At 58.5% G+C, this 7,321-nt stretch overlaps 1 long non-coding RNA gene across 2 annotated transcripts; it reads left to right on the top strand.

Annotated features, from left to right (window-relative positions):
* Positions 1–720: 720 nt before the first annotated feature.
* LOC149128179 (uncharacterized) lies at positions 721–6,797 on the top strand. 2 transcript variants are annotated; one of them, XR_016230541.1, is made up of 3 exons: positions 721–2,077; positions 4,836–5,056; positions 5,199–6,797. It is a non-coding gene; the product is annotated as an uncharacterized LOC149128179 (long non-coding RNA). The 2 variants fall into 2 exon arrangements; XR_016230540.1 differs by having other exon boundaries at positions 721–5,056.
* The last annotated feature ends 524 nt before the right edge of the window (positions 6,798–7,321 follow it).

Consider the following 7,321-nt stretch of genomic DNA (forward strand, 5'->3'; position numbering starts at 1 on the left):
CTCAGTCTTCTCACTTGTAAAATGGGTTATTGCAAGGATAAAGCTGTTGGTATTGTGCTTGGCGCATCATAAAGGCTTAATAAGCTATTGATAAATGTGCTCGAGGTGTGGGCATCCTGAGTGGAGTAACGCACCCGGGAGTTTGGGAAACTTCTGGATTCCCGTGCTCTGTCTTGAAGTGCTCTCAGGTGGGGAGCCGAGGTCAGGGGCGAGTCACCAGGTAGAATAACCCTCTGTGGGATCTGCAGGGGTGGGAGAGGCAGCCAGATGAAGTGGACTCGCCTTCAACAACAGTCACATCTGCCCCTTCCTCCAGCACCGAGCCCGGCGCCACCTCGGCAGACCACGGGCAGATCAGCCCATGGGCAGACCAGCTGCCTGGCCCCAGTGAGCAGGAAGGGCTCTGAAGAGTGGCAGCCTCCAGGACATGGAGGGGGCAGCTCTGCTCTGTGGCTGTCCTGGAAGGCAGGCCCCGCCTCTCGCTGCTCAGGCACGAAGGGGAGGGGTCAGGGCCCTGCCAGGTTGGCCTGGGCAGGAGGGCCTTGGTGCCGGGGTCAGGGAGCAGGGAGCTGAAAATAGGAGCATCTGGGAGAAACCCAGCAGTGGGCTGGCTCAGGGACGCAGGGGACCAGCTGCGTGGGAGGTCTCATCACACCCTGGGCTTGTGCTCCATTTCACAGGAGCCACCGCTTAGCCGGGCTGCTCGACCGGATCGTGGGCAGGTGCCGAGTCAACCACAGAGCATCAGCCTGACGGAGGCCGGGCTTGGGACGCCAGGAGCCAGGTCTCCGCACTCTGGGGCTCTTTGGCAGGAAGACTCTGCCCTGGTTGGACTTGGATTTCCAGACTCCCAGGCTGGGGAAAGGAGGAGGACTTTTCCAGGGGCGCTGCTGGACTCAGACACTTCAAAGGCAAAATCACCTCTAGGCTTCGTTTGTGAGAAAGACCAAGGGAGGGGGAAGATTTGAGATCTGTCCACTGGTGGACAAGGTCAAGGGCCTGGAGGACTCCCAGCAAATGGACCCCTCCCACAGGGGCCCGGGCATTCCCTCCACTGCATGCCCCCGCAGCTTTGCTGGGCACAGCATGGCAGCAAATTACATGTTATCAGAGCGGATGATGTCACTGCTGTCCTAATCCCACTTCTTTCAATGGCAACTTCGGCAGAGCAGTAACTCTGGCTGCCAACCACGTCTCTGCGGCCACCTCCCCGGAGAGCTGCTGTCAGACACGAATGCAAGGAGGGGCCCTTGCCACAGCCCCAGTTTGCCATGTGGCACCATTTCCCTCCAGATAGGCGCTGTGCTCGGAAGCCTGCCCACACGGCAGAGTGTGTTCTCGCAGTCTCCACAGAGTGCCTGCTCTCACCTGCACTCTGCATGCTCCTCCCACTGACTGTGGTCTGTGTCACCTCTCCTCTCACCCTGTGCAGCTTTGTGACTTCCTTGAGGAGCAGGAGTCACTGCAAAAGTGACACTATGTGACTTTTGCAGGTGGGCCAGAAAAACACCACGCACTTCTCTCTTGGGTCCTTTGGTGGGAGGAAGCAGGGGCCACACGGAGAGGACACTGCTGGGCGTTCCGGCTGGTAGCTGCCCCCTAGGTCGCAGCTGACCACCAGCATCGGCCATCTGCGGGCGAACGAGGAGCCTGTTCTGCCAACCACTGTGTGAAAGACCCTGAGTGAAAGCCACGTGGCTGAGCCCAGCCCACCCCAGAACTGTGAGAAATCAGGAAATGGGGGCAGTGGCTTCAGCCCTTGAGATCTGGGGTGCTGGGTGACAACAGCAGTAGGTGACCCAGACACCCATGGGTGCTGATCGCACACGGCCTGAGCCACTGTGTCTCTGTTACTGGCAAATGGACGTCCACTCCTCCTTCCAAGGCTGGCCTTCCCAGGTGCTGTGACTTCCTGCATCCGGTGACTCAGTCTCTCCGAGCAGATTTGGAGGCAGGACTTCCAAGTTGTCAGAAGCTGTCAGCTTGCGCGCCTGCTCGCTCACGCGGAAGTTACCCTCCCAGCGTTTCCCCCAGGACAGGCGGCACGATGTAGTGAAAGCCCGTGACTCATCGGCAGGTAGGACCCAGGTACAAACCCCAACTCCGCCCCCTCCTGGTCTGCTGTCCCTGTGCTTCAGCCCTTCAGCTGTGAACCAGGACAATGCCCACCTGCCTTCCTGGATTGACAGTTGGAGGTTCTTACGACCAGGGTGAATTCTTTAAAAAAAAAAAAAAAAGGTGGTAGGGGAGGCAGTTGAGGGGATCTATTGGAGGGTACTGTAAAATGCTTGTGGGAAATGGAATTAAATGCTGGGTTCATTTTGACGTAAAAAATAAAAATGCCATGCCGGGCCAGCATTGTGGCTCAGTGGCTCATTTGATTTTTCTCATGACTCGGGCTTAATCATGCTGAGCTGCCAAGCGAGGCCGGGCGTGGAGGGCACTGGAGAGGCACCGCTGGCCAAGGCATGGCTCTGCCCGGCACCCCCGCCCCAGGCCGCTGGGCCGTCTGAGTTCCTGTGATCGCCTTCTAGAGATCAGCGTTTTCATCCCCGACGAGGGCTGTCACCTGTCGCTTCTCAGGGCCGGCAGGGTGGCAGCCTAAAGCAGTTCAGCGACACTTGGATTTGCTCCTTCTAACCTGCTGTGGATTTCCAAGCCTGCATTGGTCAGAAGCGTTAAATAAAGCAGGGTTTCCTGAGCGCGGAGAACTTAAGGGCTGGGTGAAGAGCGTGGCTTTAGTGCACGGAGTTCGTGACGTGGGTCCGGGCTGCTTCTGCAGATGCGGGAGGAGCTGTCACTGGAGCGGGGGGCCGGTGTGCACCCTCGTTTGTTTCTGTACTTGCTACACCGCTCTGTTTCTCTCCCTGCAGGCATTCGCTGGCACGCCCGGGCATTTCCGGGCTAACTCGGCACCCTTCCTCTTGCCTTTCAGTCGCTCGGCCTCCGTCGGTGCCCTCCCCCGAGCCTCCTGGGTTACACCTGGCAAACATTTCCCTCGTGCCCCTTTGTGCAAAGCACACGGCCACGCTCTCAATGAGGGTGACGGAGGCAGTCTAACCCACGGCTCGGCTCGTAGCTCGGAGTCTGGATGAGATGGGGAGGCCAAGGCACAGGAACAGCTGGGTGGATAGGTGCAGGGGTGTGGCTGGAGGCCCTCAGGGTGGGCTGGAGACCAGGTTGGAGGTCCCTAGGGAGAGTACAGGAGCAGAAGGCACCAGTGCAGGAGGGCAAGCAGGCAGGGCAGGAGACTTGGCGGTCAGAGTCCAGGCTGAGAGAACCGGCGTGAAGGCAGCAAGGGGCCGTGTGTGTGTGTGTGTGGGGGGGGGGGTGGCTGAGTCTTGCAGGAGGTGCCTGAGCTCCCCCGGCAGGCTGTGCGCAGACACAGCGAGCTCAAAGCCTGGCCCAGCCTGCACACACCCAGGTTCTGCAGGGCTGGACTGCAGGTGCCCGCTCCCTTCGGCCCATCCCACTGGGGCGATTAGCAAGGAGAAATGTCAACAGAAAACAGGAAGCCTCTCATTGGGGGCACCTGGAAATTGCTTTGAAGCAAAGTGAACTGAGAACACGCACACACTGCAGGACAAAAGGGAGTTCTCTGGGAGGCAGCTCCCCAGCCCTGAGCCAATTGGTTTCAGGGCCCAGATGTTCCAGGAAACAGCACCCTGGGAGAACTTCGGGAGGTTCCTTGTGCTATCCCAAGATCCTGCAGAAGCTCAGAGTCCATGCATCACCTGCCCCCATCCTGAGGCCTGGCCTTGACCCTCGGTGCCCGGCTCCCGGTGCTCCGAGGCCCTAGAAGGGCGTGTCATAGCTGGTGGGGTCTGGTCCTCATGGGAGTCCCCGGAGCACAGGGCAGGTGTGGAATTCCGAGGCTAGAGACCCTAGGATCAGGGCAGGTGCGGCTGCGCAGACGTCCACCCGCGGACGCAGGAGGGTGCAGCTCTGATTCCAGGGCCACGCAGCCGCTGGGGAACAAAGCGCAGACTTCCCGCAGCGTCCAGGCCCAAGACACCTGTAGAGGCGCTGTGGTGCGGGGTAAGGGGGCGGGAGGGCGATTCTGGCCGTCTGGACACGTGCAGAGCCCGTCGCTGGCCGCGGGACCTCCGGTCGTCCCCACGTCATCGGGCCCGCACACCGCACCCAGCCCCCTTCCCCGGACTCTTCCTTTCCCGCATCCTGCTGGCCCGGGGCCAGCTCCTCCCCAGAGCGAGCCGCCCTGAAACCCCGGGCTCCCGCCCGGCGCACCCCACCATGTGGCCCGAGCAGGGAGTGCGGGCCCGGACACCACGCAGCGCGTCCGCGACCCTGCCCGCCTGCCCCGCCCGCCACGCGACTCCGTAGGCCCCCAGGGCGCAGGAATCTGGCTTCCTTCAGCCCAGCAGGCCGGGAAAGCCATCGCCGTTGACGATGGCGGCCCGGTGACCGACGCCGAAGAGCGGTCGGGCAGGGACACGAGAGGGACTTTCGGGGGGACGCACCGCAAGCCCACAGGGCACGGGGGTGGGCCTGGGGCCTTTCAGGGGACAGGCGAGCAGGAACAGGGCCAACAGTTGGAGGGGTGGGGCCCGGGGACTGGGCGGGGCGCTGGGACTTTCCCTGGAGGTTCCAGTTTCACAAAAGGGGGTGGCGCCCCTGCTCCCGGAGGCGCTGGGTGACTTGGCAGACAGCGCAGAATCACACGATAAACATTGCTTCTGGCCCTCCTCCAGCTTCCTGGCGGATACAGAACGCAAACAAGTAAAGGAATGCCTTTAAAAGTGGGTGTGCTAGGGACCCTAACCCTACCAGGCCTTTTCAAGTGGAAACAACAGACTCCCATTTCGTCTGAGCAGGGGCCGGGGGCTGCCTCAGAAGGTGTCCTGAGGGCGCTTCTGCCCGCCCCTCCCTGAGCACGCTGTGGTGAAATGCTGGGGACGCCCTGGGAGTGCTTGGAGAGCTGCGGTGGAGCGCGTGGCGGCCCGAGGCATCCAGTGACCACCACTCGGGCTGCTCCAGCAGAGGCCCGGGCCAGCAGTCCGGGAGGGGCTGGGGCTGCCCCAGGGTCTGGGAAGAGGTGAGCCCACGGTGGGTGGGGGGCTCCGGGGGGAACCTCAGGGGTCTGAGACCACTCTGAAAAACGCTGAGTGTAGAGCCACAACTCTAGGTGCAGATCTGTCATCTGTCATTTATCTGTCCCCTGTCTGCCATGTTCTTAGGTAGGAAGTTAAAACAGCCTGTGTGTGAGAGAAGGGTCTGAAGAGACCAGCATCTCCTGCGGAAGCCCCAGAAGCCCAGCACTGTGCACTTCAAAGTCCTGCGCAGACCCTGATAACCTCCTAGGTGGTCCCAGCCCTTCCCCCAAGGAAAGCTCCCGGGAGAATTCTCTCCTCAGGACCAGATGGGTCACCTGACCTGAGAACACGGGGCAACAGAGCCTCCACAGGCGCCCTAGGGGAAGCTTCTTGGCCTTTGCCCAGCCCCAGGGCTCCAGGAGAAGGAAAACCTGGACCCCTTCCCTTGATAGATAAGGCCTGGTCTAAACAGAGACTGCGGTCTGCGCTCCTCTGCGCTCCGCTCTCTGCTCTCCGCTCTCCGCTCTGCCCCCGGCGCCTGGCCTGCCCAGGTGTGTTCTCTCCATTCAACCATTCCTGCCCTTCCCCAGGCCGAGTGACTGGGCACTCTCTCTATCTGTCCCTTCCATTCTGACGAATGCCCTACCCCCAATAAAACCTTGTTGCTCTGCTCTCTCTCATGCCTGAATTCTTTCTTGTGAAGGCTTCTCTATGGTGACAATGTCTGTCATCAATATCTATCTGTATCACTGATCTATCTCTATCGGTTATCTACCTACCTACCTACTTACATCTATTAATCATATCTATCATCTATGTCTATGTGTATTACCTATCACCTATCAAACCCATCTACTACTATACCGCCTGCGGTGCCGGCACACTGGGTTCTAGTCCTGGTCGGGGTGCCGGATTTTGTCCCGGTTGCTCCCCTTCCAGTCCAGCTCTCTGCTGTGGCCTGAGAAGGCAGTGGAGGATGGCCCAGGTCCTTGGGCCCTGCACCTGCATGGGAGACCAGGAGAAGCACTTGGCTCCTGGCTTCGGATCAGCGTGGTGCACCAGCTGCAGCGGCCATTGGAGGGTGAACCAACGGAAAAAGGAAGACCTTTCTCCCTGTCTCTCTCACTGTCCACTCTGCCTGTCAAAAAAAAAAAAAAAAAAAAAAAAACACCTATCTACTACCTGTATCTATTCACCTATTTATCTCTATCATCAGTCTACCATCTATCAACTTATCATATCCATCTGTCTTCTATTTAGCAAATCAAATCTGTCAGACCTATCCCTGTCGGCTATCACCTATCTATCATGCATCTATTTCTTTTTAAATTTAAATGGTTTCCTCTGGCATTCAGTTTCCCTTTTCTTTGCTCATCCAAAGAATTTTTGCTGGGGGGGTGGGCAGCCCTGAGGCTTAGCAGGTAAAAGCCTCTGCCTGCAGTGCCGGCATCCCATATGGGCGCTGGTTCAAGTTCCAGCTGCTTCACTTCCAGTCCAGCTCCCTGCTAGTGGTCTGGGAAAGCAGTAGAAGACGACCCAAGTCCTTGGGTGCCTGTACCCACGCAGGAGCCCCGCAAGAAGCTCCTGACTTCTAGCTTTGGATCCGCCCAGTTCCAGCTGTTGTGGCCATTTGGGGAGTGAACCAGCAGATGGAAGATCTCTCTGTCTCTCTCTCTGCCTTTCTGAAACTCTACTTTCCAAATAAATAAATAAATACATCTTTTAAAACAATTTACATGGCAAGGTTCATGCTCCTGTGATGTTCTGTGGGCCAGGGCAGGGGACTGTAACAGGATTTTCACTCACGGTTAAACAATTCACTGAATATAGGCAGACGAACATACTTGCAGATACCGTTTTTCTCATTTGTCGGTCACTTTCCAACGTAGGACGTAGGCAGGGTTGTGGGACATGGGAGCTAAGGATTCCAGTCCAACAACCTCCTTTGAAGGAAGGAGAAGTTATAGCCCAGGTAATCCAATTCAACACTCACTGAGCACCTGTGGTGATGGTGCAAAGAAACTCAATGCAGTGCTGGGACCAATGCAAGTGGTACTACTTTAGGGCCTCTGGGGGAAGCCTCTGAAAGCCGGCTGTTGAGCGAAGGCTGGAAGGAAGCGAGGAAGCGTCCTGTAACATTCGGGGGAGAGGGAAGAATGAGTGCAAAGGCCCTGAGGTTGGAGGATGCCTGGCACACCGGGGAGATGTGAGGGACCCATGTGGCTGGGACCCGGCATGTAGAGCAGTGGTGGGACAGGAGGGGCCAC

Source organism: Oryctolagus cuniculus, chromosome 2, assembly GCF_051225735.1.
Source record: "Oryctolagus cuniculus isolate XC-2025 breed Fujian yellow rabbit chromosome 2, ASM5122573v1, whole genome shotgun sequence".
Lineage (NCBI taxonomy): Eukaryota > Metazoa > Chordata > Mammalia > Lagomorpha > Leporidae > Oryctolagus > Oryctolagus cuniculus.